This window comes from Ictidomys tridecemlineatus, chromosome 14 (assembly GCF_052094955.1).
Source record: "Ictidomys tridecemlineatus isolate mIctTri1 chromosome 14, mIctTri1.hap1, whole genome shotgun sequence".
In the NCBI taxonomy this organism is placed as follows: domain Eukaryota; kingdom Metazoa; phylum Chordata; class Mammalia; order Rodentia; family Sciuridae; genus Ictidomys; species Ictidomys tridecemlineatus.
This window is the reverse complement of record NC_135490.1, coordinates 31491698-31515488: the sequence shown is the minus strand read 5'-3', so window position 1 is coordinate 31515488 and position 23791 is coordinate 31491698. Positions and strand designations below refer to the sequence as shown.

The 23791-nt window shown below is 35.3% G+C and overlaps 1 protein-coding gene across 11 annotated transcripts in view; it reads right to left on the bottom strand.

Moving 5' to 3' along the window:
* Tenm3 (teneurin transmembrane protein 3) overlaps positions 1-23791 on the bottom strand; it is a 2430710-nt gene that overhangs the window by 810285 nt on the left and 1596634 nt on the right. For all 11 annotated transcript variants that reach the window (XM_078031007.1, XM_078031002.1, XM_078031009.1 and 8 more), the window contains one exon: positions 16581-16657. The gene's annotated coding sequence lies outside the window, so the exon portion shown is untranslated. The remainder of the gene's footprint in view (positions 1-16580; positions 16658-23791) is intronic.

The following is a 23791-nucleotide window of genomic DNA, read 5'->3' as shown; positions in this document are numbered from 1 at the left end:
TCAGGGCCTGGCACATGCTAGGCAAGTGCATTAATATTGAGCTTAATCCTAATCCCAGGATAGCTTTTTCATGCCTGTGTAGGGATTGTATTACTTAAATTCTAGTCAATTATTTAAAAATCTTGAATCTCCATGTTCCTCATGTTGAGTTTTTGCTTAGACTGTAGGAATGGGACAAAAGCTTTCAATGAGCTAGCATACAGTCTTAGGAAGCAAGCAGCTACTAGATCAAGGGAAAAAGAGATACAATTTGCAGTGCTTATTACAAAGGGAGACATGAAAATATTTGACTAAGAAAAATGTCAAATGACACACCTTTGACACCAATATTTTGAAAGTTTAGATATACATCTACGTGCGCATATAAATATATAAAAATATGTATTTGTTTATTTATTTATTTTTATCAGAGATTGAACCCAGGGCCTTGTGCCTGCTTACCAAGTACTCTGTCACTGAGCTACATCCCTAGTCCTATACTTTTTTTATTTTTTAAGAGAGAGAGAGAGAGAGAGAGAGAGAGAGAGAGAGAGAGAGAGAGAGAGAGAGAGAATTTTTTAGTATTTATTTTTCAGTTTTCGGTGGACACAACACCTTTATTTTCATGTGGTGCTGAGGATCGAACCCAGCGCCCTGCACGTGTCGGGCAAGCGGTACCGCTTGAACCACATCCCCAGCCCCCTATACTTTTTTTTTTTTTAAAATAACAACAAAAATGTGATTCTTTTCATAAAAGCATAAAAAAGAGACTTGCTCAAAATAGAAGCATCAAGTCAAATTACAGTGAATTGGGTAATAGCATCAAAAGAAAACCTTGAGGTAAGCAAATTAATTGAGAGAACGTTTTGAATTGTGATACTTAAGATAGGCAGATTTTATGTTAGAATCTTTCACTAGTTTTCCCACAACCCAAGGGATAAGGAAACATCTAAATATTGAAAAGGTGCAATTGTGTTTTTAAAAAAGACAAGGATACATTGCAGTGTTTTTCATGCATAAAATAAAATGAAATTCTGATATATGGAACAACATGGATGAATCTGAAGACATTATGCTAAGTGAAAAAAGCCAGACACAAAGGGACAAAAATTGTATGGTTCTGCTTATATGTGATACACAGAATAGAGAAATTCATAGAGACAGATATAGGTTACTGGGGGCTAGAGAAAGTAAGAATACAAAGTTATTTTTAATGGGTACAGTTTCTGTTTAAAATGGTAAAAATGTTCTGCAAATGGTATTGATATTTACACAATATTATGCATGTATTTAAAGCCCCTGAGTTATATACCTTCAATGGTTAAAAGTATACCATTGTATGTATACTCACTGTTGCAAGAAAAGTTAAAAAATAAAGGAAAAACTCTTGGTAATTCAAGATTAACTTGTGTTATTTTTATATCTAAAACAGGAGGCCTTGAACTTAACCAGGCTAGTCAAATAACTATTTAGTTGCTAAGCAAAGTTCCATATGATGTCTAATTGGTACATAAGCCTATCAGTACACCATGAAAAAAAATTATCAATTCATTTGGAATTCAGTGTAAATAATGAGAATAGTTCCACAGGATTTTGTCTGGAGAACACAACTATTTAATGTGTTTATCAAAATGTGTTATTTCCCCTGAGGGACCTGTATGCTTCCTCATAGCTGTTAATGAGGACCTTGCAACTGAGCATGCTTCCATTTATTTCCTCTGGCTACCAGAAAGCTCTAATGAAATATGATGCCCAGCAACAAGACTTATGATTGGCATATTCTCCTTGTCTCTGGTATTAATCTTCTGTCTCTATTTATAGTTTACTTCTGTATATGACTTTTTATTGTATATTGCCTCCAATTCTTTGTGGAAAGAGGTGGGTTGTAAATAAATAACAATGTAAAAGTAGTTTGATCAGTGACATGATATCTAATATTAAGAGTATGCTCATTAAGTTTGCAGAGCATTCCTAACAAGGATGATTCAGATGAGTTGATAAACCTTTCTTCAGTGCAACTAAATGCACACCTGCATAAGTACACATGCGCCATGCGCGCGCGCGCACCCACCCACCCACACACACACACACACACACTCCTGTGCACATGCACACAGGTTTTTAGAACTCATTGTGCATTGGTTCCTTGGTCTGCACCCTTGGATGGTCTACAGTTTTGTCAGAGAAACAGACTCTTTAATCCATTGTTTAAAATATTATATAAACTAGATCAGTTATCAAATCAGCAAACAAAATATTATTTGCAAAAAGCATAATATATTCAATAACCACAACAGTTTATGCATGCAAAATGAAACAGACATCAAGGTGTTACTTTGAATAGAGACAGACCCCTTGGGAATACATATATAGTTTTTAAAAGACCTGCAATTAAAATTGGAAAATTGTTGATTAATAATGTCCAGGAAGGGCCACTGGTTAATTTGACTTTGGTGGTTGTTTTGAAACCCCTTCAGACCCTGTTGCTCTGCTTCTCTTAATAATATCTTTCAAGAGCTCAATCTGATGATTTTAAGTAATTACTTCTATGCTCATGACTATAAGTTACATCTTCTATTTTTCAATTTTCAATGTTGGACTAGGTGAATAAATTGTGAAATTACCATTGCAACCCTTTTCTGTAATGGAAGTGAATAATTATATGGAAATATAAAATTTCAGAATTAGAAGCCTCAGAAATAATTGGTTCTAATCCTGTTTCTACAGATGAGGTCTTTGATGCTGCGTGTGCTAGGTAATATAACTAGTGAGGGGCGAAGTTAGGGTCAGAACCCAGCTCTTTTGTCTAGACTTTTGCTTTCCCAGCTTTCCCATGTACTTGAGCATGGGTACCATAGTTTATAAATCTTTACCCTCCAAGTCAAGAAGTGGCCTATGTGCCAGGCTGTACAAAGGCCCAATTGCTAAAATAGTTCTCTTAAAACTGGTACTGATACAGAAATTCCAACAATGAGAAAATAAAGTCTTACCCCTTTCATTTCTCATTTAACATTTCTTTTCTGCAGAAGCCCAAGAGTACACACAGTGATGAGGAACAAACGTAATGAATGAATTCCCAGCTCCCATGTAGAGGAATAATTAATCCATTTGCTTCTCATTTTGATTCTGTACCTCCCTTAAAATTTATTATTAGAATTGAACAGATGCCCTCTACAAAGGGTTTTCCTTATAATGAAGTCAGAGCCTGGAGAGTCAGGGTATTGCAGCCTAACTCTGCAGGAAAACAGGCGGACAGTGGAAGTCCTTGAAAACATATGTTCTTTTAACTAAAACCTTGAACTTCCAGAATTAACTTGAAAATTACACCAGAGTATTTTCACCCCACACTTTTTTGACTTTCTGAACTGTGTGCCTAGTTTTCTCTCCATGGCAAGTGTACAAAAATCACAGAAGTTTCATGAATGTGAGGAATAATGTAAAAGATAGTAATTCTAATTGGGAAGGATGCTATCAAAAGCCCTGAAACTAAAAAAAAATGTGCTAATTATATGGTCTAGATGCTCAGTAGAGAGATGAGCACGTTAATCATTTCGCTTAAGTGTTAAAATTCCCAAACTCCCCTCCTTTGGCTGCTGATGTTAGAAATAAACCCAGGCAGCCCAAGGGTTAACATCTGGAAGGGTATATTTTTGGCATTGTCTCTGTCACTGTTCTTTTAAGTCTCCAAGAAACACTCGGTCCCACTCACATTTCATTGACTTGTCACAGTTTTAATGTGCACTAGTAATGCTAATAGAAATAAAGCCAAACAAGCCAAAGAGGTAAAAAATAAAGACCAATTTCAAGACCTAGAATATATTTCAGGTCCTAGAATAATCAGTCATGCATAATACATGGTCAGTAAATATTGCTCCTCTTTTTCTGTCTCCAGATGTCACTTTTCTGTGGCATAATATAATTAGTCCTGTTCATCTTGTCTGTTTTCTGGACTACACTATTTAATAAATTTATTCTCTCTAAATTCTTTTTTTTTCCTTTTTCTGCTTGTCCCTGTGAATTACTTCCACAGAGTTTCCTTCTTAGTGATACTAGGTTTAGAAAACTAATGAGAAGTAACAATCCATGGAATCATTACATCTGCCCATAATTTTTTAAAAATAAATAATGTTTTAAAATTCTGTATCTCCAACAATATTTGACAATGTATCACCCTTTTGATCAGATAGATAGAGAAAAACTCCTGGGAATGTGGAATATAAGTAGACCCAGGCTATTCCTAAATGGGGAAGGCAGAGAGGAAGACTTTCATACCTTGGATTTTCCTTAGAATTCAATCTTCTAGCCAGGTGACATGGCATGTGCCTGTAATTCCAGCAGCTGGGGGACAGGGGTGGACTGAGGCAGGCGTATCACAGTACAAAGCCAGCCTCAGCAATTTAGCAAGGCCCTAAACAACTTAGCAAGACCCTATCTCCAAAAAAAAAAAAAAAAAAACCAAAAAAAAAAAAAAAAAAAAAAAAAACGCTGCAGGTGTGGCTCAGGGGTTGAGCATCCCTGGTACCAAAAACAAAACAAAACAAAACAAAAACTTGAATTCAATCTTTGAGTCTAAAGCTATTTTTTATAATTTTATAGTATACTAGCTCAATCAGTAATTCTCATTGCATATTCAAGTTAGCCTAATAGAAATAACAGGATAAAATAAATAAATAAATAAATAAAAATAATAAATAAATAAACAAACAAACAAATAAATAAATAAGATTTCTTAGGAACAGAACTGATCTGACATGAGCCTGTATTTGACCCATTTGGGTTGGCTCTAGATATTGGTCCTAGGAGGAACTGTACTCAGTGCTTTCTGGATTTTGCTGTCTTTCTTATAAAAGGAAGGACTTGTCATTTACCAGGCAAACTGTGAGTTAATATAATGTTTACTAAAGTGAGGGCACATCTCTTTTTCTCCCTCTAATCTGGTTTCAAAGACTAGAAGATAGAGCTCATTAAATAAATTTTTATTCAGGACCTACTGAGTACCAGGCACTATTCTAGCAGCTGGCAATTTTCCTGATTCTGTGATGCTGGGTCACTATTTTATCACTTTTACTATGTTACTAGATATGGGGTGATCGACTTGAATACAATATGCAGTCACTATTCTTAGTAAACATGTCCCAGTGATAAACTAATTGTTGTTGAAAGACTAATAATCACATTTTAATGCCCCAAAGTCTTTTGTTGTTTTTTAAAAAACTTTTAAAAGTAACAATTGCTAATATTTGCATGTATAAAATTTTAAGCCACTTTTCCATCAGTTAATCTACCATACATTTTTAAAAAGCCAGGAATTTTATTTCCATTTTACAAATAAATAAGACCAGAATTATATATGCAGGTTATCATTGGATATCAAACTTGCTAACTTCCTTAGTTGGAAAGGAGAGAAGGAGCAGAAGAAGGTGCCTTTGGCTGGTATAGGTCAGGAATCAACATGAGGCAGAGTTTAACAACGTTTCAATTATGAAGTGAATGAATAATATTATGAAGTCTCATGAAAATTATAATAAATTATTTCAGAGAACAGGAAGGGCAATGCAAATGAAAATCCCATAATATTTATCCCATCCCCATTGACTATGCAAGAGTAGAATTTTTGAAAAATTAACTTGGATGCACTGAAAGAAGTTCACCTATTTTATTTTTAAAATCCAATCTGAACGTGAAAAAGAAAAACAACAAACATTTTTTTTTTCTTAACTTCAGTATGTGCCTGAAGCTCACAGGTGCTGATATTTGACAGATCACTTTGGAATGTGCAATCAACTAGGCACCAAAAGGGTGTCGACTAATTTTATAAGAGGGAATAAGAGTACAAGACCTCAGCAAAATATCACCAGCATCACATCTGGGGCCTCTACAATGTGATCCCTAACCTCTGGTGACAAGTACTGGATATTTTAAAGAAAAAGAAAGAATTTTTCTCCTTGACTTTTTTTTTTTTATTGCTGTAAACCACATTTAATAACATCTTCACAAATTTAAATGAGACTGTGGAGATTCAACTCATTCGCATGAGAGTATATGAGAAACAAGAAGAAATTCACTCTGTGATATTCCACCTTGGCAGGTCTACCTAATTTCTACGAGGCTTGCTACTGTTGGGAGAAATGGGGAATTTTCAGTCCTTAAACTTGGTTAAGAGAATGGTTGAAAAACATGGCTGGAGGAAAGTCTCCTGACTAACCCCTAGAGAGTATTCTGCATCTTTCATGTCAGAGAGCTATTTAATGGGAAAACATGGCGTCATGGAGCTACCTGATACAGGGCCTTATTTCATCTAGATCTCGGTGAGGAGCGAATTCCTCACAGTGAGAAGGGAATAGACTACAGTTCTATCCTTCCACTGGGATGATGCAAGGAAATGCAGCCTGCCTAGGACAGTGGCAGTGCTGACTGTGACAGGGACCCATGGACAAAGAGCATTCAGCAAAGGAGGTGGGAGATTCTTTTTTTTTTTTCTTTCTTATGCAATAAATAAAGAAACCAATATATGGTAAGACGTTAGAAGAAAAAAAACTTCCTCAGGACTTTATTTAAGGTGTGCTCTTAGCATTTACAACTGTGGAAATGAAGATTCATCCACAAAACATGGTAAGGATCACAAATAAACAGCATCCCAGAGCAGAATGATGTGCTACACTATGAAGATTATGAGCAGGGTAGGTCAACATAGAGATGTAAATTCTGATCAGACCATTTATCTTTGATTGCTTCAAAATCACATTAGAACAGATATCCTAAGAATTGTTTCTAAATCCTTCCTTTTCTTCCTCTTCTCTCCTCCTTTCCTTTCCCATCATCTTTTCTTTTTCTTGCTCTTTTTTATTAATCAACCTAACTACACAACCTGTTACCTATATAATTACTTATTTATTTCTTTGCTCAAAGGTGAAATCACACACACACATGTGTGTAACTTAACCACACAACTAGATATCATTCTCATTCTAAGATGCGTCATTTTTCAATTAAATCTTCCAGAATGTTCATATAATCAGATAGCTTGAATAAGGGAAGCCTTCCCAAGTACCAAGTGACATGTGTGGTGCCTAGAATAGATCCACCTAGTGAGCAATAAACCTTATATAGGGATACAATGTTGGCCAGGCTCATTTTGAATTAGTAATGCCACAGCGTACGTCAAGAATGTTAAAAATGTTTAACAGGAATGAAAAAAACTGCCATATGCCTACTTTAGGCTCCAATATCCCCTTCTTTCCCATAACAAAGCCAGATCTCATTGTAGTTAGGAGAGACAGGCATCCAGATAAAAGACTGCATTTTCTAGACTCTAGTTAGGAGATGTATCTATTGGACAGCCTTCGTCCATTGGTATGTGAGCATGACAGTAATGTATGGTACTTACTTGAAATCTTTTTAAAGTCTAGCATCCCTTTTTCTTTCTTCTTGCTGTAGGTCTGGAAGAGAGATGTGATGGCTGGAGCGCTAACTGCTATCTTGGACTTGATCCAATACCACAGAAATGGAGTGTTGAAGGGCTACAAGAAATCTGAATGAATCATGGGGCTGCCCTGCTTCAGGACTTACCTTAAGTGAGAGAATAAATCCCTATATGTTTAAATCATGATTTTTCTGGCAATCTCTTACCTATGGATGAACATAAAGCTAACTGACAAAGTAGGTAAAACTAAATATAAAAACCTGAAGTACTAATTAACAGTTTCTGTGTTTTTTCAACTAATATGAAACCAAATATAGCTATAAAAAAGAAAATCATCTGTTGTTATTGGGTTATTCTATATTTTTCACGACTATTTTTACATATCCAAGATATGTTGCTTAGATTTAATAGGATACATTTAAATTTGTTATTATTCAATATTATTTTCATCATGAATTATTTTTATGCCTTGTCTCCATTCCACAATATAAATCCCACTTTAACTATGAAGTATAGAAGAGAAAAAAATCTTTTTGCCCTTCTAGTCTGGAAAACTATTCCTTTGGCATGTGTATTTTATTTTTATTTATGTAGCAGATTAGAAACTCAGGAAGGCAAGATCATTGTATTTTACACGGCTCATAGCAAGCAATTTAAATACAATGGTCTATAAGTATGTTTCCACTGATATTTATGGTATGTACCTAGCCTATGTAAAATGTATTACTCCCAGTAATTCTTAGAAAGGATAGCATTGTTATTAATGATTATTTCTTCACCTTTCTTTTACCAGTTTCCTGTTTAGTTCCAATTATCTCCAAAAGAAGAAATAAAGATCTAAAATATATGACCTTGTAAATCAAGGAGAATAAAATCTATGAATATCTGAAATCCTAAAACTTTTAAATGCTATTAATAAAGACATCAAAATTCTGTTTAAAATACTTTGCATATTTAATGTTCTTAACAAAACATGCATTTCAAGCAGAAGTTTTAAGGGTTTTAAATCACAGATTTTCACAGCATTTCCTTCCGGCAGCTGATGAAGATTGGATAATATACAATCAGAACACTTTTTCTACACATTTTAAATTGATTGAAAAATAGAAACAGATTTAACTTTCAAAAAAACACATTTGCAACCGTTATATAAAAATGGCCTGATCTGATTTAGTAGATACTAGGTATAGAAACTTAGAGCTTGACAGCGTTCTTTGGGATGTTTTAAAACAGAGGGAGAGTATTATAACACTCAAGCTGCCGCTCTCAAAATAAGTGCATCTGACTAACAGTTTGAAGCTTCTCCGAGGACTATTACCAAAGAAAACCTTGCAATTTATGAAAGGTGTTCTTCGTACTTCATTTGAGGTATGAGCCTGACATTAAATAGGTTATGAATAGTTTTCAGTAGAAAAACATAAATGTAATAAATTGCCAAAGATGAGCTACATGGAAATACAACGTATTTGCATAAGATTTGAAAGTTTAACATTTATTACTGTCTGCAGTCTGACATATAACTGGGTGACTGAAAAATAACTAGGTAACCATTCAAGTTGTCAGTTTGCATTAACTAGGTATGTAATCAAAGAAAATAAATAATGAACAAGAGGATTCCTCTGCCAACAATGCTCACTAAGCTATCAAGGCATTGGCTATTAATGACTGTTATAGCATTGTTATTAATGATTATTTCTTCACCTTTCTTTTACCAGTTTCCTGCAGAGTTCCAATTATCTCCAAAAGAAGAAATAAACATCTAAAATATATGACCTTGTAAATCAAGGAGAAAAAAATCTATGAATATCTGAAATCCAAAAACTGGCCCCAGATATCATCCACAGAATATCAGAGCTTTAAATAAGAGAGTCGTATGTATGGTCAAAGGTTCTACATTTACTCTCAGATGCTGTCTTCCTTAAGTAGCCTCTTCCTTTCTAAATGTAAGGTCATGTAGAACACTTTTCTCTGCCTAAGTTTTTCCCTTTTGTAGTGTGATTGGATATATTGAAATGATTCCATGCTTTCCAGAAGGCCGGGTCATGATAGCTAACATGGAAATGACTAAATTGTTGGAGGAATGGAAAAGAGAGGGTCTAGAAGTAAAAAGTGCTGTGCCCCTCCCCTGACTCAGGCAATGGCAAGGCCCTACTGAGGTGGATGGCGCAAGGTGTCCATCCTCTGGAGGAGCGCAGTATGTTTCTAGGAATGGGCTGATTTGTTTTTGTACTCCTTTAATAAGTATAGTTGCGATTTCTCATATGACCATTAAGTATGAAGAAAAAATCATGACTTTCCCAATTAATGCAACTACTTCTAAGAATAGATCTGTTTGCTCTAAATGCAATGATTCAGCTGTGGAGTGTAAATTGTTAATGTCTAATGGAAAACTCCCTGTATTCCTGTCAAGGAAGTTTTTGAGAAATTAAATTAAAATCTAGAGAAGGAAAATTAATGTTAAGAAGACAGATTAGTGCTTAGTACTGGGCAACTTGTTCTTGTTCCTGTGCACAATGGTTTGTGCTCTTACTTTTGTTTGATTAAAAGTAATAACAAGTCAACCCCTTGCCATAACCATGGCACCAGTTCCAGTCAGTAAGTCAAGAAAGAATAGTCAAGGTATAGGCCAATAGTTTGGGACATTTCTAACTATTATTAAAAGTTAACTAAGCAGAAACAGCTCAAAACAAAACTCGAACTGAAAGTACAAATGCTTGCTTATGCATAAGCCAAGATACATTCTTCTATTCTAATTGTAGCTACGTAATATTTTGTTTCTTTGAATAATGATTCCTGTTTTGTAATCACAAAGTACTGTGAGCCTGCCAAAATGAAAAGTATATATGATCAACTTCACAAGTAAAGATTGGGATCAACACCTTCACTTTGGTGTCTGTGTTGTTTCTCCACCCCTCTTTCGCGGACTCCTTACCATCCTTTCCTCTCCTGAGACCCCCTGTTGGAGCTGGTCTGTGACAAAAAAGGTCTTGACTCCTCCCAAAAGTCCTCTGATGTCTCAGTCATGGGCACATCAGAACCAAGTCAGAGTTCTGTAGAGTTAATCCAGTCAACCACACACCTAGGAGCAACCTGCTATCTTTTTACAATTAAAAAAATCTCCTTAAAAGAGAGAAGTTTATGAATAAGTGGGATTCATTTTTCCAACTTTTAAAAAATTTTCTGGTAAAAGTGTGGTTTGCATTGTATAGCTTATTTCTCAAGAGCACATTTTGACCGCATTTGAAACTTATTTCGAAGTACTAGAGAATGAAGGGTTGCATTGTATACAAACTTACAAGCTGGTAAAGAAAAAAATCCTCCTAAAAAAGAAATAACAATATGAAATTTGCTAAAGAAAACTGAATATTAAAAATGATTCTATAATGAAGGAAAGGTTGGACTATAGGATTCTCATACTCACAAATCACTAGCATTGAGATTTATAAATAAAGCAAAATTTATTGTAAAAACTAGGATATTTTTTGAGTGTGAAATGGGGAGCTATTTACAGTAGACATTAAGTGGAACTATGCTAGGAAAACCCAGAAAATATGTTTACCCTATTTATAAAAGACTGGTAGATATATTATTTGTCTAGATTTATAGATGATTTTATCCTTCATCTCCATCAAAATTAGTAGAGTCTTAATGTAATTATTTTGTCTGCTAAAAAATATGCCCAAACCTGAGGCCTTCAACACACGACCATGTTGGAGTAACTCCCACTGGATATATTTTCCCATGATAAACAATGAAATGGACAAAATATTGTATTTATCTGTTCTGAGGCAATGGACAATAGGCAATTCAGGACTAGAATCCTTGAGAGGTAGAAGTCCATGAAGGGAACTCTATATTGTCTTGGCTTCTTACGGTCTTCAGATTGTATGAATGAAGTGGAGCCAAAGTCAGCTCCTTAACATTTAGAGAGAGGGCAGAGGTCAGGGATGGTGGAGCATCTGGAGCTTGCATGGTAGGGTACCAGAAAGGAATACACAGTAGGGTAGGAATACAAGGAAGGAGGAGTGGAACTTTTCCTAGACACACCCTGTGGGTCCTCGGCTAAGGCATGGGTTGTCCACAAAGAGTGCAAGACTCCATGTGACCAAGCAGAGAAGGGCTACTTGTGGTGAGACAGAGACTTAATATCTCTATCTTCTTTACCTTTGATGGTGCTGGATAGAAAGATATCGAAGCCAGCCCATCTGAGTGGTAAGAGTGAAAGAGAGACCATTTCAACATGATAAAAATGGTAATTTATTAAAAACTTATAACAACTCTACTCGCAGGTATATATGTGTTTAATAATGGAGCTTCAAAAATTTATGAAGAAAATACCAACAGAATAAAAGAAAGTCATAGATGATAAATCTACACTAATAGATTTTCAACACTTCTCTTGCAGTATTTTATAAAACACGCAGATAAAAATCTTTCAAATAAAGAATACTTCAACCACATGATCAGCTACATTGAATACATTGATATTTATGTTAACACCATGCCCCACAACTTCATAGTACATACTTCTTTCTTTTTTGGAGGGGGGAGGTACTGAGGATTGAACTCAGGGTCACTTGACCACTCAGCCACATCCCCAGTCCTATTTTGTATTTTATTTAGTGTCTTGCTTTTGCTGAGGCTGGCTTTGAACTCATGATCCTCCTGTCTCAGTCTCCCAAGCCTCTGGGATTACAGGTGTGTGCCACTGTGCCCAGCCATACTTCTTTCCAATACACTTAGAACATTCATGAAGATAGACTGTGTGCTAATTCTGGGCTCTAAGATATGGTGTTTTAATAAATTTCAAAAGATAGAAATATCCTAAGTGTGCCTTTAAGCAAAGCAGAGTTCAAATTAGAAATCAATAAAAATAATCAACATAGAAAAGCTTCCAAATTTTGGAAACAAAACAACATACTTCTAAATAACATATGTTGAAAGAGGTAGTCATTAAAAACATTAAAAAAACATTTTAAACTAAATGGTAATGAAAACACCATAAAAAAAATTCATGGGATGCAGCCGACCCAATGATCAAGAGAAGTTTGTAGCATGAAAATTCTTATATTAGAAAAAAAGAAAGACTTGAAATTAATAACCATTTTCTTAAAAATCTAGAGAAGATATCAAATTAAAAGCAAAGTAATAAAATGAGAGCAAAAATAAGAGCAAAAAAAATCAAATTAAGAATAGATAAAAGGTAAAGAAAAGTAACAAATTAAAAAACTGATAGTTGGAAAAGACTCAAAATAATGGGCTAAAGCAAGCCTGACCAAGACAAAAATAAAAATATAAATTACCAATATCAAGAATGAAAGTGAAAATATGATTACAGCTCAGACAGGTATTTAAAAGATAATAAAGGGATATTATGAACATTTATGAGAATACACTTGACAACTTTGATGAAATAAGTACGCTCAAAAACACAATTTGCAAAAATTAACATAAAAAGTTGAAAATATGAGTAACACTGAATCTGAATCTTTTAAAGGATTGAATTCATAATTAAAAAGCTCCTAATCAAGAAAACTCCAAGCATAGATGAATTCTCTGGTGAATTTCTATAAAAATTTTATGGAATAAATAAGTCTACACAAATTATTTAAGAAAAGACAGGAGGAGGAAATGCTTAAATATTTTTCTACTCATATAATGAGGCCAGTAGCACCCAGGTAATAAAATCTAACAAAAATATTTCAACAAAATATAGATACCAATATCCCTCCTGAATATAGACAAATTTTGACCAAATATTGTCAACTCAAATTTAGGATGAAACAAAATGGCCATACATCAGTAACGAGTGATGGTTTATCCAATGGAATGTAAGATGTAGTTAGCACTGAAAAAAAAATATCTGTTCAATCCATCAAGTTATCAGGAAAGGAAGACAGGCCATATGATCATTTCAATATATAAGTTTTGACAAAAATTCAATACCCATTCATTGTAAAAAAAATTTAACAAAGGAGCTTCCTTAGTCTGAAAAGGTATCTACAAAAAGTATAAGTTCATATCATAATTAACAATAAGATATGGAACATTTTCCTTCTTTGTAGAATTGAATAATTTATTCTAAAATATATATGAGAATGTGAAGGATGAAGAATGCTAAGATAATTGGGCAAAAGAAGAAAGTTGGAGAACTTATATCCCCCGACTTCAAGACTCACATTTGAGACAATACGGTCAATACAGGATAACTCAATAAGGTCAATATAGGATAACTCAATCAAAGGAATAGAAGAAATAGCACAGAAATAGAAATATGTTTATATATGGTCCGCTGACTTTCACTGAAGTACCAAAGCTATTTTTCAATAAATTACACTGGAACAATTGCAAAAACATGTGAAAAAATGTATACCCCTGCCCTCACACCATGCATAAAAATGAATCCAGTATCATCATAGACTCAAATGTAAATCAGAAGTATAAAGATTTTCAAACATGGTATTAGCAAATGTTTCTTAGCACTGAGCATAAAAGAAAATATTGATCAATTATACCTCATCAAAAGCCTATTTATCGAAAGACATAGTTAGGAAAATAGATAAGTTACAGACTGAGTAAAATTTTTCCTAATACATAAAATTTGATAAAGGGGGCTGAAGTATATTGGCAGGAGCACTTGCCAAGCATGCATGGAGTCCTGGGGCTGGGGGAAGACAAAGGCCTTCTATCCCAAATATATTTTGAAAAATGAATCATGCAAACGAATTTAATGAGCAAATAACTTGAAGAGACAAAAAGGAAAAAAAAGAAAATATAAGCATGTGTTATGGCTAATTAGCACATGAAAATATATTCTGCATCCGTAGTCACAGGGCAATGCAAAACCACTATGAGAGCACAAGAAAAGCCCAAACCCAAGACTAATAACATCAAGTGTTGGTGAAGATCTGGAACAAATGAAACTGTCCTTAATTTCCAGTAGGAGTGTAAAATGGGACAAAGATTCTAAAGACACAGTGAGGCAGTTAAGAGGTAGAACACCAATGTGTCCTATGACCCAGGAGTTCCTCAGCTTGTTATTATCCCAAAAGAAATGAACACATGTGGTCTCAAAAATGCTTTAAAAAAGATACTTACAGAAGCTTTATTCATAATATCTAAAACTTGGTAATAACCCAAATGTCTACTGCAGGAATAATTACAAAATCATGGCACATTAATCTAATGGAATACAATTAAACAGTAAAAACAAATGTATTACTACTATCATACTCAACAACAGGGTTGACACTCAGAGGCATCACTGAGTGAAGAAGACAGAAACAAAATTAGCACATATTGCATTATTCATTGAAATGAAGTTCAAGGACAGGCAAAACCAATCCCCTTGATAGAAATCACAACTGTAGTTGCCTATTGAGGGTGGATGAGTAGGATTAACCCTACCTTTATTACATTTTTTTTTAAACACAACAAACTGAATGGCATATATTCCAAGTTATCTATTTTTTAAGAGTTGGGACATTGTCAAATTGATTCTTTAAATTGTTCAACTCACTAAATGCTTTTTAACACACATAGCCTTTAAGATAGGTATAAGCCCACTTAATAGTTTCAGATAAAACTTAATTAGTAATTATTACTTTAAATATTTTTCTTGTGTGCACAATTCACATAATTGGAGACCAATTAGGCATGTGTTTAAGAACAGTTTGAGGTGACAAAGATACAGAAGACTACTGGTCCTTCTAAACTAAAACACATCCTAAAATTTAGGAGCAAAGTCAAGGACATCCTCTGAAGAATAGATAATTAACATAAAATGGACAAGACTAGATAAAATATTACAGTGTGTAAAGAGACTATTTGGATGATAAATTATTTTAAAGAAATGTACCAAATGACTTAAAATTAAAGTTAATAACACAGAAGAAAAAACCATAAATAAAACATTTAATACTTTAAAAGAAATTGGCCAGCATTTAAAAAAAAAATTTTTTTTAATTTTGACAGGTAGAAATCCTACTATCTTTCTCTCCAGGAATTCAATCAATAAGATGCTATCTGAATCATTTAACGAACACTTGAAGTTTTAGGATTTAATTGCTATTTCCTTGGGAAGAGGCCTAAAATGTATGAAGGATTAGGAGGCCACTAGGAAGATATTCTCCAGATTAAATAACTACAAAGACAGTTATCTTTCTTGAAATAAATAAAATGTGATCTTATTTCCCATTTATTATGTTACATACAATAGTGCCTTTAACAAATGTGTTATTAAGCCTTTTGCTGATCTAAGTGTATCTGTATCTATTTTCTTGGTTCCTTTGAGAAACCATGCAAAATCTTTATCCCATGTTAATTACCGATTTAATCAGTCAATGCTAAAAGAAAATCTTTAGCTCTAATTATAAAAGACAGTTGTTGTAAACATTTGACGTGATGAATACCTTTCCTAATCTTGGGCAGGCTATAATTTATTAAGCACAAATATGAGGGGAAAAACTGATACAGTGCTTAATCAGCAGCGACCCTCAATTAAAACAGGTGATGTTTACTGGGTTTAAGAATAACAGCAATACAACTCCAATTAGCTATCAAATCATCTGGCAAAACAGCTGTTACATAAATAGAAAATCACTTAGCTTTTCTGCTCTTTTTTTTTCCCCAATTTTGTCTTTATTTTTTAAATCATTTAAAAAGATAGTCCAATTTTACAAAACTTTTAAACAGGGGAACTGATTTGCAGTGTTAGAAATTATGACGGTGTTTAACTTTGATGGGGTGGGGAAAGGGTGGAGAGGAAGGGGTTTGATGAGAAGGGGTCAGAAGACCTATTGGAACACTGGTGCTACTGTTTCTTAATTAGGTGTTGGTTACAGGCGTGTGCTCACTTTGTGAAAATCCATCAAACTGTTCATTTATAATTTGTATATTTTCAGAATGTCTGTTGGGCATCATCAAAACATTCACCCTAAGTATAAATTCCTTCTAGAAATACATGAAATTTTCTCAGCGTTGTATAAAACTGAAAGCTTTTATGTTCAATTCCATAAGAAACAGCAATTTTCTTGAAAAGGTTTCTTCATCAATTTCCTGTGTTTTCCCAAAATACCAGAATATCTAAAATTCTTATAAAATAGGACTTTAAATAAAATGAGGGTACAAACACTGGCTTTTGGACTACCATCCGATTTAGAAATAACATGTTACTTACCAATGATGTGTGGTCTCCCTCAGTTTTGCAGCAGTTTGCTTGAGTTGCCAACTACAGAGTATTGGTGTGGCACGTGCCTGAAGAAACAGAAAAAATAGAAACATCTCTATGCTGTGAGGTATTTATTTTATTTTTACCGCATATGTCAACTATGCCATAATGCATTTATCTATATAATTACAAAATGGTAACTCATTCAGTTAACCATTCATGTAACAAATGATGGCTGAGTATCTTTGCAGGTATCCGGATGTTCAGATCTGTAGCTGTGTGATACATTACTTTCCATTCAAGGAAATTAGATAAATAAATTAGGTAAATAAATAAATAAATTTTTTCTATATTGTAATAATCATCACCCCAAATGGTGAGTATATAAAGATGTATAGGTCCAATCTTATAGAAATCCAGAAGCAGAAGAGCTACTTTCCTCAGGAAGAAGGGATAACACTTTAAGGAGGGATTGGTGGGCAAGAGCCGGAAGGGGAAGAATGAATAGCAAGGTATTCCAGATGCTTTGGGACAAAATGAACAAGTTATAGAGTTTGAACATAATAGAAAAGAGGGGAAACTTAAAGCATTTCAGGTCTTTTGGAGAAATTTTAGAGGGATTGGAAGTCAGAAAAAAAACTTTGGGGCAAGAGGTTGAGTCACTTGCTGTGATCCAGTGATTCGGCAATGAATATGAAAGAGGTGAGACTGGGCTTTATGGAAATTGCAGTTTATGGAGACAAACTGACAGGGTGACTATAATGATACATGACAAGGAGAAGAGGAGTTTTGGGGGTCTGTCGCAGAGGCACCAGTCTGGACTAAGGGGTGAAGGAAAAAAAAATCAAATTTCAGGGAAGGGATCATCAAGGCAAGAAAGTTTGATGAGATCATCAAGTGACAGATTATAAAACACCAAGAGTGAGGAACAGGGACAGACTCATTCAATTCAGGAAGGAGGAAGCTGCCGTCAGAAGAGAGGAGTGGATCTCTGAAGAGTCTGGCATTAGGAAAAACAAGTGAGGGTTGTGTTATAAGGAGGCTGTGTTCAAGAGTGGAATGCTCTGTAATTCAAGCAGCGTTCATGCTGAAAAATAGTTATTTCTCTTGTCTGTTGACTTCCAAAGGTGATCATAAAAATTTTGGGGTAATGGGGTTGGCCTGATATTTGGTCTTAGCATACAAACATCTGCATCAGTCAGTATGTGCCTGTGCGATATCAATTGTTAAAAAGTTTTGAATGAATGAGTTGTAGTCTGCTAGGGTAGGTAATTATTTCCAGGAAGTGGTTTTCTTTGATGTTCTTGGTATGCCAGCGGTATACGCAGGTGATTAAAACTTAGTGTATCAGGGGTCCTTGCTGGTAACTAGAATGAGTTTTTCCCTCCTCTAGCAAGATGATCCCCTCCCCAACCTGGAGATAGATACCTGGGCATGAATGCCCCAGAGACAGGTGTTACAAGAGGTGTCACCTTGGACTGTTATTTTAGAAAGAGAGGTTAGGCATAGTGTAATTATCCTAGTGCTTGGGTTCTAAGGTCCTTTGGATTCTAAGGTTCTAAGGTCCATTTAGCTTCAGACTTCCAGGATCAGCTTGTGATCTGGGTGTGACTATAGTCAGAGACTCATTCACAGAGGTGTCCTACCAGAGCCAGACCTGCACCTGGACTATAAATCCTGACTCACCAGTACATTTGAGATTTAATGAGGATGATGATGATGATGATGATGATGATAAAGAACAAGTTAGTGTTTATTGAGAAGCCCGTCGGTGCTGTTTAAAATGCCTCATTAGTATTAGATCATTTAATCTTCTCAATAATCTTATTTATTTTCCTACCATAGATGAAGCAACTGAAAATCCGAAAATGTAAGGAATGCATCAAAGGTCACTTTCAAAAAGCCAGTTCTTATGAGTTGTTCCTCTCCTGATCATGCCTGGAACTCTGCTCATCGATTCTCTTGATTGCTATATAAGTTATGGTGACAGCTGAGGATTTGCTGGAGCACCCCAAGCTGATGAAAGCAGGAAGTAGACTCCTCTGTTACATATGTTTAGGTTTGAACATGATAAAAAATGTGAAATTTTTATGTTGTTGTGAAACACACAGATCCATGGCTTATGTTTCACAGTTTGAGTAGCTGAAATTCTGTTCCTTCACATTTGTGGTGATCAGATGTTCCACGGAAAGCCTAGTGTGGTGAGTGGGTGGTACACTGTGCTGTGGCAGAAGGTGGAAGTGGGGACAAACCAATTCCCGTAGTTAGGGTTAGGGATTCTGAGGGCACTTGTGACTCTGCAGTCTACAGCTAGTTGTGAGAGATTGGTGATTACAAAAGGGAATGATGAGCTTCTGGGGTCAGTCCTGGGGTTTACCAGTTAGCACAAATACCCTGGGCTACGCGGCTTCTGCCTCCTTCCCGCTCATCTGTGGGAAATGTTTGGGAGAGGAGATATAGGCTCACTGCTATAGGTTTGGAACTGCAAACTGAAACAACTTAAGTCGAGTTCTAGGGTAAAGCTGATGAATACTCTTTTCTAGTCATCGTATTGGCTGTGGGCTTTTGTAATCTGGGCCAAGAGCCTAGACACATCATCTACTATTGTTGCAGTCAACAATTCAATACCATATTCTGTCTTCTTCACAGACGGATGTTTTATAATTGTGACATACTTCATACCTCAAAACAATCCAGTGAGGTAGGTGATGTTTTTCTAGGCTGAGGCCCAGTTTGGTTTCCCATAAGAAACACTTGGAACATGACCTACTACCTGTTTCTCCACCAACCCGTGATGCCTCTCTAGAAACAAAAATTCTGATATGCAGCTCTGCACCTAACTCATTGCTCACCTTTGAGAAGTTCTTTCAGTTTCCTTTTTCTAGAGAGTCTTTTTTTATCTTCTAAGGGCATCACTGGCTGTGTTAGGAATTGTTTGTATAATCAGAGATGATGTTGTTGGCTGACCACATTTGGAAGAGCCTTTACACTTTCTACTTGATAAAAGTTTTGAGAAATACCAATATATCCATATCTCTATCTGCATATATCCTAATAATAATGATGCTATTAATTTTGACATTTTTATTTATAGTGAAATGTTAGTAATCGGACCACCAACATCAAGATAAACACAATTACATAATTTTTTTTTGTATCAGGGATTGAATCCAGGGGTGTTTAACCACTGAGCCAAATCCTCAGTTCTTTTTATTATTTTATTTTGAGATATAGTCTCTCACTAAGTTGCTTAGGGCCTTGCTAAATTGCTGAGGCTGGCTTTGAACTTGTGATTCTTCTGCTCCAGCCTCCTGAGTCACTGAGATTTCAGGAGTGTGCAACCACGCCTGGCCATAATTAGCTTTTTAGTTGTAACTTTTTAGTATAGATATACTGATAGAATCTTTCTTTCATTGTTTATAATTACATATTTGTAGAACTACATCAGTTATAATAATTACATTGTTTATTCAGTATCACTGGTGAAACACAGTTTTCTGAAAAGTAGGCTCTGTGTCAGAGGGTTTCTGAACATTTAGCAATGATTCAGGACTTAGTCCTCCTAGTGTTAGAACAAACCATTAAAACATCTAAAGCTAAAACTTATAAATAAATAAATATGTAATTGCAGTGACTTCTTATTTTTTTTAAGATTGTGGGATTTTTTTTTTAAATTAAGGAATTTATATGCCAACAAAATGGTCCAGGGTAGTGTGTCCATCCAAGCCAAGTAACTGAAGTTGGGTGGATTGCTCGGTGTATCCTTAGTATGAGTGACACACAGCTGGTCACCACAAGAGTAACCAGGAGGGGGTTAGAAACTTCTAGATTGATTGTGATTTGGGTGATTTAGCTGTAGTTTATAGTTAACAGCCTTGATTCCTTTAAAACTATAGCAGATGAAAATAGCATGTTAATTTATGAAGAATAATTACTTAAGAGTGCTATTGAATTTAGCCATGCAATCAAGATTATAGTTTCTAAATATCAAGTGACTTAAAATAATTATTTACTATTAAATTTTATCTTGCAAAACTGTTTTCAGCTTTCAGTAATTTGATACTCTTGCAAATATTTAGAAATTAACTAAGCTAGGGATTTTTACAAAATGGAATATGTATATATAGACACACACACGCACACACACATATATAGGTCACAGAGCAATCTGTGTGCTGTGTAGGTTTACAAACAGTGGTAACAAAACTGATTATTCAAAATGGCCTTATTCTGACCAATTTCTTTGTAAAAAGCTATATGTTCTTCTATGTTCTGAGGCTTTTCCAATCAAGACTCCTTAAATATACATTTTTGGGGATTCTGATAAGAATCATAATACAAATAGAAGAGCACAGTGACCAGATTTCTAAAGCTCTATAAACCCAGGGACACGTATCATATCAGAAGATCAGAGGAAAAAAGTGTCTATGATGAAAATAGACAGAGTGGAAAAAAATGGTTATTTCTGTCCGTGCTAAAAAGCTTAGAGAGTCACTGATTAAGGTCACTGCCAATTTTATCAATGAGGAAAGTGCTTTCGCAAGCCTTCAACCCCTCATTTTTACCATCTTCTGTGTAGGCATGTGATGATGGTACTGTCAGCGTGTCTATGATCAAACACAAAGAGGATTCAGGGTCAAGTGGACCAGAATATTTTTTTAGCGGAAAACCTAAGGTATCTAAACCAACTCCAAATAATGCATTTGATGTCTTCCCACCCCCTGTCTCCTTCAGGGCCATCATCATCAACAAAAATACAACAAAAAGGAGAAGAAGAAAGAAGGACATTTGTCCTTGGCTTTTTGGAAAATAAAATCTCTAGGACAAACATTTACTTCAAAGATTTATTAATAGAATATCAACAGATTTTGACTATAGTTAGTATGATCTAAATCCCAGGCTCCAAGCTGACGTCCAAACAACACATTACTAGTTAACAGCCAGCATACCAAAACTTATTACTCAAAAGGAAATTATTGCTTGGCATGGTGGCACACATTTGTAGTCCCAGAAGCGTGGGAGGCTGAGGCAGAAGGATTGCAAGATCGAGGCCCACCTCAGCTAAATTAGTGAGGCCCTAAGCAACTTACTGAGACCCTGTCTGAAAACAAAAATATAAAAAGGAATGGTGATATGGCTCAGTGGTTAAGTGCCCCTGGGTTCAATTCCTTGTACCAAAAATAAATAAATAAATATAAAACAAAAAGAGGAATTTATTAAATATTTTTCTTATTCATAAGCTCCACCTAAGGATGAAAGGTGCTTTTAAATTGATGTCAGTGGTACTTGAATAATGTAACTGAAAATTATAATGGGTCAAAAAAGTATGTATTTCCTATTAGAATACACTTTACTTTGCACAGATGGCTGACATGTTCAGACAAGTAGAATCATGGAACCCTAATCTGAGACATAGAGTTGCCTCTCTGTAGAGAAAGTAGAGAACCAATAAATGGAAGGTGTGGCCCGCTGATTCAGCACTGATATTTTAAAGTCTTGGGAAAAGGAGGATGCCCTCTGGGGAAACACTAGCTTAGATGGGAAAGAGCAAGTTAACAGAGAAAGCTCCCATGGAGGAATCTGAGCGTTCACATTCCCTATCTGGAATAGTAGGGCTCTGTGGTTTCAATGTAAACAAATAAGGGCTGCTTACCCATTGCCTTGAATTTCATCTCATATGTCCCCATCCCACCAGACCTCCCCTAAAGCTTATTTGGTTCTGAGCCATATCTCAGCTGATATGACCACTGTCTACACTGCTGGCAACTGTTCCTTGCACTGGCATACCACTTGTGGCCTAACTAGGTTCTGATTCTAATGTGTGCTTTGAAGGGTCAGTAGATCTCTATGGCTTACCGAGGCACAACTGTCTCCCTGTCTTTCTTTGTCTCCATCTGGTTGATAGTTTTCAACTTTTTCACACATTAGGCACCTAAGAGCCCAAGGGTGCAATGTAACCTCCACGTGGGAGCAGCCCCTGATTCTGTCAGCTCCTTATCACTGAGCTGATACTGAAGTCCCTAAAGCTCAATGGACTCTTGTGGAACTTTAGAGTTCAGCCCGGTGAAGAACTCATCTTTGCCTCTTACAGTTGAATAATGTGCAGTGTATCACTGCTAATGGATATTCACTAGTATTTGCTGAGTTGGTGGCAGATACTATTCATGAACTAATATTAGCAAGCTGCCTGAATTAACTGAGAACTCTAAACCAATATTCCACCAGGACACCTGACTGCAACCCAAGGCTTGAGAGCCTCGCAGTGTTTGCTATTCAGATTCATGTGAAAATTGTTAGAATTCCTGAAATCCTGGGAGAGACATGCGGTTATTACTGCTGTTTTGAATTGGTCTGGGTTGCAGACAAACTTACATGAATTAACATATTTGTAGTATTACTAATAGATTGTAAATTTGTTCATCAGTTGATTTTACTGTACAATTGCAATATTGGTCAGATGTTGTGTGTTATTTTGTTTTTCCCAATGTATTTTGTTATCATGGGGTCTTTTTCCTCTGGAAAGTGAAAGTAGGTTGAGATATATGCGTTCCTAAGTGAGTCATAGTCAGAAGGTTTGAATAACACTGCCATTAAAGGATGGAGGTTAGTATACATAACATTTCTTGAGTGGGAAACTTAAAATAAAGATTCTTGACTGTGGCCATACTCTTAGATCTCCGGATCCAGGAGAAAGGACAAGCCACTTGACAGTCTTGCCCAGGGTCAGCCTTGTTTGAACATCACAGAGCCTGAATTTGTTTCAATTTTGCCTTCATATCCAGGTATCATGAGAACCATTACTTTTTTTTTTTTTTTTTTTGCTTAGAGTCTGCTTTTTCCTAACATTACTAGAAATTCATTTTCTGCTCAGAATGTAAATTACATTTCCTATTTGTCCTCAAACCAATGTAGCGTTTCTTTATGCCTTTTATGCATGATATTTACCGTGTCTCTGACATTTTTATTTAGTAGTCAGTATTAATAAATCTTCATGAAAGTAACAGAGTCATTGTGATTTTGTTAAAAATTCATTGCTTACAGTTCTTTGAATATTCAGCTACAAAGACAAACAATCAGAGGCTCAAACACTGTCACAGATGTGATCTAATTCATCTTGGCATGGATGAAATAATATATTTTAACTGGACTGTTAATTTTTTCCTATGCTCCATTCTTTTCTGCTTCTTAGGGTTGAAGTAGTATTATTTAATAATTTATCT